The sequence below is a fragment of the Acartia tonsa genome, chromosome 4 (genome assembly GCF_053477335.1).
Source record: "Acartia tonsa isolate MP-2025a chromosome 4, ASM5347733v1, whole genome shotgun sequence".
NCBI classification, from domain to species: domain Eukaryota; kingdom Metazoa; phylum Arthropoda; class Copepoda; order Calanoida; family Acartiidae; genus Acartia; species Acartia tonsa.
In genome coordinates this window covers 27,818,401-27,829,347 of record NC_137263.1, presented here as the reverse complement: position 1 = coordinate 27,829,347, position 10,947 = coordinate 27,818,401, and the positions used below count along the sequence as shown (strand labels likewise).

General features: G+C 32.3%; 1 long non-coding RNA gene across 3 annotated transcripts; it reads left to right on the top strand.

Moving 5' to 3' along the window:
* Positions 1-6,693: 6,693 nt before the first annotated feature.
* On the top strand, positions 6,694-10,195 carry LOC145318283 (uncharacterized). Of its 3 annotated transcripts, none has more exons than XR_013879292.1 (5): positions 6,694-7,301; positions 7,741-7,875; positions 8,192-8,279; positions 8,657-8,803; positions 9,257-10,195. It is a non-coding gene; the product is annotated as an uncharacterized LOC145318283 (long non-coding RNA). The 3 variants fall into 3 exon arrangements; XR_013879291.1 differs by having other exon boundaries at positions 8,657-8,941; positions 9,103-10,195; XR_013879290.1 differs by having other exon boundaries at positions 8,657-10,195.
* Positions 10,196-10,947: the final 752 nt, after the last annotated feature.

Genomic DNA, 10,947 nt, shown 5'->3' with positions numbered 1-10,947 from the left:
TTTACATTATTTGATGTTTTTTTAACTTTTAAATATTTTACTTTATATATTTTGTATGAAGGTAGAAGGAGGTTATATTTACCCCTGATTAATTCCCGAAACCTTTTTCTCATTTATTTGTACTGCAAAATAACAACAGTATTTAGGCAAACTCTACACGCATCCTGACAATGATGATAGACTTGTAAGTTTCTGTACTGAAAACAAACTTGTCATTGGTGGAACCATCTTTAAACACAAAAAGATTCATACTGCAACCTGGAGATCACCAGATCAAAGAACCTTTAACCAGATAGACCACTTATGTATATCTAGACGTTTTAAAGGTTCTCTCCTTGATGTCAGGGTTGAAAGAGGACCTGATGTTAATTCAGACCATTATCTTCTATCTTCTAAAGTTCAGCTTAGATTTTAAAAGCAGGACACAAAGCCTAACCCCAGGAAGAAATATAATTTAACAACCCTTCAAAACTCTGAAAAGTTACAAGAGTTTGAGCTCACTCTACAGAATAGATTTGAGTTGCTGACTCTTCAAGAGGATGATGGAGTGGAAGATATTTGGCAAGGTATCAAAAAAGTTTATAATGATACTAGCCAAGAAAAATTAGGTTTCAAAAAGGCTAACCAAAAGCCGTAGATCACTCAAAGATCCATTGATCTCATGGATCAAAGAAGAGAGGTAAGACAAAAGACACTCTCTAGAAACTCTCCAGAAGATAAAGACCTGTATAAGAGGCTCAGCAGGGAAATCCAAAAAAGTGTCAGAATTGACAAAAAAGAACACTTGGAAAACCTTGCCTTGCAAGCAGAAAATGCTGCTAATCAAAATAGAATGAAAGATGTCTATGAGATTACTAAGAGCATTGCAGGTAAAGTACTCAAATCAGGATCACACATCAGAGACAAGGATGGTCCACTCCTTAAAACTGATGAGGATATTCTAAATAGATGGGCAGAGCATTTCACTGAACTGCTGAATCTTCCAGTTCCAGAGGAAGAAACTGAGATTCCTCCCTCAGATGCACTTGACATTGACTGTCGAGCGCCAAATCTATTGGAAATCAAAGAGGCCATTAAAAGTTTGAAAAAATAACAAGGCCGCTGGACCTGATAACATCCCAGCTGAGGTCATGAAAGCAGACCTAGACACATCTGCTGAGGCATTCCTACCATTGATCACTAAGATATGGAATGATGAGTTATGCCCAGAGGACTCGAAAAATGGACATATCTCAATATCCAAGGCCAAAAAAGGAGACTTGACCCAATGTGTAAACTACAGAGGGATAATGCTTCTTTCAGTACCTGGCCGTATCCTTAGTAAGATTCTTCTTATTAGAATAAAGAAGAAGGTTAATGAAAAGCTAAGACCTAATCAGGCTGGATTTAGACCAAACCGTTCCACTATTGATCAGATAACCTCTCTTAGAATCATCATAGAGCAATCCAAGGAATGGAACTCTGAGCTTTTTGTAAACTTTATTGACTACAAAAAAGCATTTGATTCTTTAGACAGGAAATCTCTCTGGAAGATCTGCCGACACTATGGCATTCCAGAAAAGATAATCAATATCATTAAAGCTATCTATCATAAAGGAGGTGGAAATGTTAAGTATAAAGGTAAACTATCAACCTTTTTTGAGATTGTAACAGGTGTCAGACAAGGATGCCTTCTCTCTCCCTTCCTTTTCCTCCTTGCCATTGACTGGATCATGAAGAACTGTGAAAGCAATGATGGCATTCGCTGGCAGTTATTTGGCAATCCCAAATATTTGGGAGATCTGGACTTTGCTGATGATATTGCTTTGTTAACAAGCAATAGAAGTCAAATGCAAAGAAGGACTAACATGATAGCTGAAACTTCCAAGAAAGTTGGACTTGAAATAAATGTTCCAAAAACTAAAATACTCAGATTAAATGCAAACTCCCAAGAACCAATAACTATTGCAAACCAAATTCTTGAGGATGTTAACTGCTTTGAGTATCTTGGAAGTAAAATTGATGAAGCTGTAGGCAATTTGACAGATGTTAAAGCTAGAATTAACAAATCTAGAACAGCCTTTGCCAGCTTGAACAAAATTTGGAATTCCAACAACATCTCCATAAAGACCAAGTTAAGACTTTTAAACTGTTTTTAACCTATTTTTGAATGGGGGGTCAAAAATATACTAGGACACCTATAGAATCAGACTGCAGAGCCCAAATTTGAATTAAGTCCCCAGTAAACTTTTTTTGGGGGATTTAAAAAGTAATTTTTAGTGTTGCTGTAATCATTTTGACTGAAGCAAAAGCTTTTTTTTTACTTCGGGTAATATTGTGGCTTACAGAACATTTTTATATAATTCACTTTATATTGATACAATAAAAAAAAATTACTCTGTTCATTGGAAATAATTTTTTTTTCCAAAACAATTAATTTCATTGAAAAATCTAACATTTACAATAAAACAAATAATTCTGAAATCTTACCAATAAGAAGTCTTGTTTTATATAATTCTTTACAATTCAAAAAAAGAGTGTTTTCACAAAGTGACTTATTTCCAATGTAGTTAAATATTTTTTATTTAATTAAAATGAAAAGAATGAAAACCGTACACATAAAAGATACATACTTTTTAAAATTATTCTAAAAGATAAGTTTGAATAATCTTATTTTATAACATATTTGTATATGTGACAAAAATAAATTTGTTGTATTGCATAAACATTTGTTGTCATTTAACCCTTTACAGCCATTTTTTATGTTTTTAAAATAAGTGAGAGAACACAAACATGTTAATGTTAATTCATTGATATATTATAAAGAATTAACTTTTTAGTGAATTTTTATAGTAAAATCATAAGGCCTAATTTTACTCTACACCAGAATACAATATTTATGAAGCAAAACACTCTAAAAGCTACGAATTTTACCCAAATAAAAAAAAGACCTTTTGCTTGGATCAAAATGATCTCGGCAACAGTAAAAATTAATATTTAAATCCCCCCAAAAAAGTTTATTGGGGACCTAATTCAAATTTAGGCTCTGCAGTCTGATTCTACTGGTGTCATAGTAAATTTTTTATATACGTTTTAAAAATAGGTTAAAAACAGTTTAAAGTCAAATGTTCTCTCTGTTTTGCTGTATGGGGCCGAAACTTGGTTCCTAAACACAGCAGTGGTCTGCAAGCTTCAGACATATGTCAACAAATGTCTTAGGAGAATCCACAAGATCTTTTGGCCAAACAAGATCACAAATGCTGAGCTTTTAGAGCGCAGTGATATGTCAGACATCAAACTGACAATAAACAGAGAAAATGGAGATGGTTGGGGCACACTCTAAGGAAAGGGCATGATGATTTAACCAATCAAGCCTTGACTTGGGACCCCTTCACAGAAAAAAGGAAACCAGGCAGACCCAAAACAACCTGGAGGAGGGAATTCCTTGAGGAACTGAGAAAGAAGAATTTTTCATCTTTCAGTGAAGCCTCTACTGAGGCCCAATTCAAAGATAAATGGAGAACCATTGTGCGTGGCCTATGCTCTGGAAAGAAGAGATAAATGGCGATGATGATGATGATGCCAAATTTAAAAATTCAAAAAAATCCTTAAGTAGATTTTGCAATTTTCTGTTTCAATTGAACATATGATAAATCAGATTGCCGACAAACTGTTAATTTTAGCCCTTTACAAGACTTTTTTTGTTGACTATTTTACTTATGTTCATTTAATTAATACATTTGCACGCATCTTATAAGATCATAAAAACATTAAAGGGCGAATATAGGTTTGATATGATATGAGCTTATTTCAAGCGTGCAATTATATAGATTATAAATAACTTGAAGACATTGACATATTTAACTGTATAAGTCTGTTTCTAGCCTAAAACCGAACTGATTCGTCGATATAATTACGCCATTTCGCGTAACTAGTGTGGTTCCCTAAGAAATCCAAACATCCCTGCATCACACAAGGCTGCGTCGGAAGGTTGTATTATAAAGCTTTTGTTCAATCATAGTCATAATGAAGACGAAAGGAATGGGAAAAAAAAGGAGGCTGCAACTTTTACTTTTGATCAAATAAATTTTTCATAACATAATTTTGTAAAAGTACATTGAAAAAGGGAGGGCTAAAAACCATAGACGTCCAAGGGGGAAAGTAATGGGGCGATTACCCCCCCCAAAATATTTTTTCATTTTACCCCTCCCATTTAAAATTTACCCCTACCCTGGGGGTGCCATAGGACTAGGCACCTCCAAACATTTAGGAGGGGTTATTTACCCCCCCCAAACAATTATAAAATAAAAAATCTCTAATAAAAAAATGTTTGCGCGCTTCGCACGCATTTTTAGCACTATATATTTAAAGGACGCCTGCAAGAAATACCACGCTTTAACTGCTGAAAGACTGCCACAAGTAGACCCAATACCCCAAATTTAAAGACTTCAGCTTAAATAACAAAAAAGTTCTAGGCATTTCAATATAGCATTTTATGTACAATGAAGTTTTTGAAAGATTTCCAATGCTTATAAAAGAAAAAACAATATTAAATTACGTCGCCTAGACACAAAATTATAACCTTATCTATGTCAGAAACTTAGATTGCCTGTAACTGATTACATAAAAAAAAGCGTTTGATTAAAGTTATTAGGTAAAGTTGAATAGTCTGTATTACTTTTTAGCACTTCTTAAAAAAATTATTATTTATATTTTTAATCAAACGCTTTTTTTATGTCAACACTGAAAAAATAGATTCTATTTTTGTTTTTTTTCCCTGTTCAATGAGAAGATGGATGCAAAAAGTCCTTATAAACTGCTATTTATTTTCGATGAACAACATTTTAGAGCTTTGAAATTTTGATTTTAACCCTTTGGAGAAGGTAATATTTTTATTTTACCCATATTGAACAAAATGAAAAATTGGCTTTTATGGGTTAGTTTTTAAATTTTTTTTTGATGAAATTAAGTAACAACAATGATTCTGTATATACACAAAAGGATTTTTTCTTCAGTTGAAAATAGAAGTAGAAATTAACAAAAAACTGTTTAATTTTCCTCTAAAATTTTCACAGAAAATGGTACCTCCTGCAAAAACGGCTGCATTTTAGATTTTATTGAAAAGTGAAATGAAGTTACCTAACCTAGGGTAATGAAATGCACTATGTCCCAATTCAGGTTCTGACACAAAAGTCAAATCACCTTCGATGGCATTGTGTCATGTCATATCGAACCTATATTCGCCCTTTAATGTTTTGTGTAAATAATTAAATAAAAAAATTTCGTCCAAATGTGTGACGTCACACTTTCCTTTGATTGATATCTTTAAAAATAAGCTCAGAACTCATATTTTTAGTGTTTTTGGGGTCTTTTGCTCCACAAGCCCGTAGAAGGAAAGTCCCAAAATGAAATCTGTAATGGTTCGTAGATTCGGTTATGTTAAAATAGTATTTTTATATAAAAAATCAGGTTGATATCTTAAAAAAGAAGCCCAAAACTCATATTTTTATGATTTTTGGGGGTCTCTTGCTCCACAAGCCCCTAGAAGGAAAGTCCCAAAATGAAATCTGTAATGGTTCGTAGATTCGGTTATGTTTAAATATCATTTTTATATAAAAAAAGCAGGTTGATATCTTCAAAAATAAGCCCAGTACTCATATTTTTGTGTTTTGGGGGTCTCTTGCTCCAAAAGCCCCTAAGAGGAAAGTCCCAAAATAAAATATTTAATGGTTCGTTAATTCGGTTAAGTTAAAAAAGTATTATAAAAAAAAAATTAGGTCGATATCTTCAAAAATAAGCCCAGTACTCATATTTTTGTGTTTTGGGGGTCTCTTGCTCCACAAGCCCCTAGAAGGAAAGTCCCAAAATTAAATCTGTAATGGTTCGTTGATTCGGGTATGTTAAAAAAGTATTATAAAGAAAAAATCAGGTCGATATGTTTAAAAATAAGGTCAGAACTCATATTTTTAGTGTTTTGGGGGGTCTTTTGCTCCACAAGCCCCTAGAAGGAAAGTACCGAAATTCAATTTTCAAAGAAATACGTGTATATCAAGTCATATAAGAGAGCCTACAAAAAGAATTAGGTTGATAACTTTAAAAACAAGCCCATACGACCCTCCCAAACTTTGGTACTGAATTTCATTTCCTATAAGTGTACAAACTTCCCCCCCCCCCCCCTTGGGTAAAATCTTTAGGGGTGGGTCACTAATTAGCCCAAGTTTTGAAAAAAATGGCTGTGTGACCGCCGCTCCCACCGTTCGCCGCTATTTTCCATCGCCGCTAAAAAAAAAATTTATTGCATTAGGCAATTTGGAATTATTTGAGAACATGTTATTTTTTAAAAATCATTTCCCCTTACAAGCAACCCTGTGAGGGGACTTAGTCATTTTGTTTCAAATTCTTGTTTATCAAGGTATACCTTACATTCAGTGCCTCTCCTGTACTTTTAAAGATAGTGAAACAAAAATTTTTTTGGTAGGTAAGTAAAAAATATTTGAATTAAAAATGGCGGCTCACGACGCCACCAAAAATTTCTTACTGCATTTCTTGCCAAATTAAGCAATTTGCAATCATTTGAGACCATGTTATTTTCCCTTACAAGCAACCATGCGATAAAATGCAATAAAAATTTTTTGGGAGGAGGGGCCATTTTTTATTCAAATATTTTTTACTGACCTACCTAAAAAAATTTGCTTTCAATATCTTTAAAAGCACAGGAAAGGCACTGAATTTAAGATATACCTTGATAAACGAGAATTTGAAAGTCCCCCCACAGGGTTGCTTGTGAGGGGAAAAATTTTTGAAAAAAAACATGTTCTCAAATGATTCCAAATTGCCTAATTCAGCAAGAAATGCAATAAAAAATATTTTTTTGGCGGCGGCGGAAAATGGCGGTGAACGGCTGGAGCGGCGGTCTTGCAGCCATTTTTTCAAAACTTGGGCTAATTAGTGAACCACCCCTAAAAACTAAAACTAAGGGAGTAGCACCCGAAATAAAATTGCTGGTATGTCGTGGCATGAATCACAACATCCCTTTATAAATTACATGAATCATTTGATACAAATTCTTTTTTCTAAAAAATTTCCCCTGTATTTTTTCCTGACTCTAGTAATTTTTTTTGGTAGAGTAGGAAGTTGATTTTTAATATTAAAATTCTAAAAACCACAAATGTCAAGAGCACTAAAGGTCAACTTTATTAGAAAATAAAATGATTGCCTTAAATGTTTAAAATTTGTGTAATTTAGCGTGAAAAAGCCAAAAAAAAATGGCGGGATGTTACAGTTTTCTGCAGTAGTAGCGGTTTTGCCGCCGTTAATTCAAGGTTCTATATTTTATTATATTAGAGCAACCTCCATAAAAATTTTTAGAATTCTACTCCTATTTTGGAGTCTTAAAACTCACAACTTTACGAGTACCTCCCCCCTTTCTTGTCAATAGGTATTACCAATAAGGGAGGAAAATATTAGTGAATTTCATTGTCCTTCGCCTGTTCTAAAGTCTTAGAACACATACGTTTACGGCAAACCAGCAGGGATGGGGAAAACTAGGCGGGGCTAAATGAAATATTTTTCAGCAGGGGGAAAAAAATAAATCTGGCAGAATACACAACCCTGTGAAATGATAGAAATTTATTTTTCATTTGAAAAAGACATTAGGTACCTAGCTTTTATGAAAACTTATATTGTTGAAGAACTTACCTACACATTTTAATCTCTTAAATATAATTGATCTTAAAATAAAAAGATTTTATTTTTTTTCAGTTTGAAGAATCCAATCCTGTTTATGGCTAGGACAGCCCTTCTGACAAACTATGCACCCCAAAAGGCTGTCTAATAAATATATAGATGTTGACTTCTGTTCAATGTACAAAGTTATATCCTGAAACAGTATGGCAGGTGTGATACTTTTTATAAATTCAGATTAATTGAACTCTATGTACCCTGCATACAGCTGTAAGTGAGCTAAGCAAATTTGAACTGAAGAGAAAAATAAAAATATTCCAATGTTACCATTCATTGATAATACATATTTGGTAACAAAATAAGTTATAGCTTCTTTTGTAAAGCTCAAGTTAAAGCTTCACCTTTTTGTAAAGATATCTAAAAAGATTTGATGCCTTGTTAACAAGGAATAATCATAAAACTTTCCTTTAAGTTTACGGGTAGTATAGAAAAGGAGCAAAATCGATTAACCAACATCATTTATTTTTAGTTAAAACCGGAATGACCAATCAACACGTTCAAATCGATGGCCTCCCTACTTAAATACACAGATCCCTTTCAAAGCCAATTATCAACAGGTATGAAAGTTGTTTTTAGTATTTATTTAGTTTTAACAAGTTGGAGATAAAATATTTGCCATTCTTAATTTAAAAAATACTGTATTTTTTACCAGGAATCTTTAGAAATCAATGGGTTGGAAGGTAATTTACTTTTGTAAATAAATTAAATACCTAATACAAAAGGTTATAATTCAAAGAAATTGATATTAAACACTAGCTCATATATAATATATATATTTTAATACTAATAGTAGCTACGCCCCTCTAGGGGTCCTTGATGTGAATTGGTGGAAGGGGTAGGGGGGGGAGGGGGGGGGGGGAGGTTCTCCCCCCACTTTTAACTGTAGTTATAAAAAGAAAAAGTTTTAAAGCTAAAATAATTTTTTGTTTTTCAGGAAAGATACAAAGTCGGCATCTACCATCGTTCAAAACGTTCCCGAGATCCTATAGAAGTTATATAATAATTATTTAGTGTATTGTAATAAAGAGACTAGACAGTTTTCTTCAACAAATATAATTAAACGTTAATTCGTCCCCTCTGGGTTAACAAAACTTGTGTTTTATTATTCCTAGAAAATTATCTAAAATGCAATATATTAAATAATGTTAGTATGGCTTAGAACCGATTCTAATCCAGCAATCGGTTTCAAAGCCATACTGGAATATATATTTATTGCAACGTATTAAAGACAGCTTTCCGATGATATTAAAATGAAAAAAAATAAGATTAAAACCAGTTTTGTAAGCCACAAGGGGCTAAAGGCGCTGGCTAATCTTACGATTTTTATTTTAATAACTTTGGTAAATTGTCTGTAATACGATGCTATACATGAATTTGCAGTATAGCTGAGAACAAGTTCTAATCCAGCGGATATTAATCGGTTTTGAAGCCATACTGGAAACAGGTTTCTCATTCGTTGGCTTAAATCTTTAATTGTTTCTTGTTTTTTGGCCTATTCCTAAATTTGTATTCATATGTTTTTTTTTCTCAAAAGGGGACATTTCACAAAAGCAAGGAAGTGATGTATGAGCACCTTTCAATAGCATAATTAAGTATTTTTTTGTTAAATATTATTATATTCGGTTTCTGTTTAATATAGTTATATCAACTAAATAAATTTTAAATATCAAGCGATTTTTAAGAATTGTCATCAATTGTTTTGTTGAGTTCAAAGTGCAAAATAAAAGGGGACTATGCATGAACGATACCAAGTGATTCTAAGCACCTTCCAGATTTGAACCTTAGTTTTGTTTAGTGAATATACTTGGTTCATGTTTAATATAGTTATATCGACTAAAAACTTGAAGTTTCACCAGGGTGTTAAAGGATAAAATATCATAAATTTTTTTGTTGAGTTCAACAGCCAAAATAGAATAACATTGCTAGAAATCATCAAATGCTGTAAATTGTAAAAGTACATTAATTAAATAACATACTTTTGTGTCAAAGCTTTTGAAACAGTTCAACTCAACAAAACATTTGATGATATTTCATCAAAAATGCTTATAATTTAAAAGTTTTTATTTCATATGAAGCCATGGTGACGCTTTTTACTCGATATAACTATATTAAACATAAACCCAGTATATAAAATCACAATTAAAGGCTTTTTCCACAGGTTGTTAAAATACAAAGGAAGGTTGGACTTAGGAGCAATCCTAGTCCACAAAAAGATTTTAATTTAAGAAGTCATACTTGATAACATAAGAGTCCTGAATCAAGTACCTAATGATAAACCAGCAGTACAAATCTAATTTGACCCTCCAATCTCAATTTAATTTTAATAAGAAAAACTTTAAATAATTTTTTTGGTAGTAGATATTTTTCCCATGGAAATTTCTTGTGAGAGTTACGAGATCCTAAGCTATAAACAAACAGTAATCCAGTTACTTTATATAATGATTTTATGTAGGTATTAAAATCTAGCATACGAATCCATTACCTTTGTTTACTAATGTATTATGTAATATTTAAATGTTTGAATATAAACTTTAATAAATTTTACTTATCAATTTCAAAGACTTTTAAAGAGACGGATCTACTCTAAAACTTATGGTGTAATACCCCTAAGCCATTTTAAATGGAAGGATGACGGAATCTTAGTAAACATTCTCTGATAGCAAATAACTCACTGTTTTCTATGGTGATGGTCTATGTGTTTGAATTGAATATAGGAAGAAAATATAATTTATTTCAAGGGTTAAAATTTTTGGGAGATTTTCCTTGTGGTCTATTAAAACAATGCAATATATAATGCTTTTCGGTGTTTAGATGTGCAACTCCATAATTACTAATTTCGGTCCGTCTATTAATTATGTTGAAAGGGAAATATGTTTTTTTCTGGTGATATTCTAAATACGAGATAATCGGATAAGATTCCACATACTAATAATCATCAACTTTCTAATTTTCATTGTCGATTATTAGATTTTGAAGCAATTACTTTGCGCTTATTATGGATAGAAGGCTGATCTTTAAACTGTTTTTAACCTATTTTTAAAACGTATATAAAAAATATACTATGACACCAGTAGAATCAGACTGCAGAGCCTAAATTTGAATTAAGTCCCCAATAAACTTTTTTGGGGGGATTTAAATATTAATTTTTACAGTTGCCATGGTCATTTTGACCAGAGCAAAAGGTCTTTTTTATTTGGGTAAAATTCGTAGCTTTTAGAGTGTTTT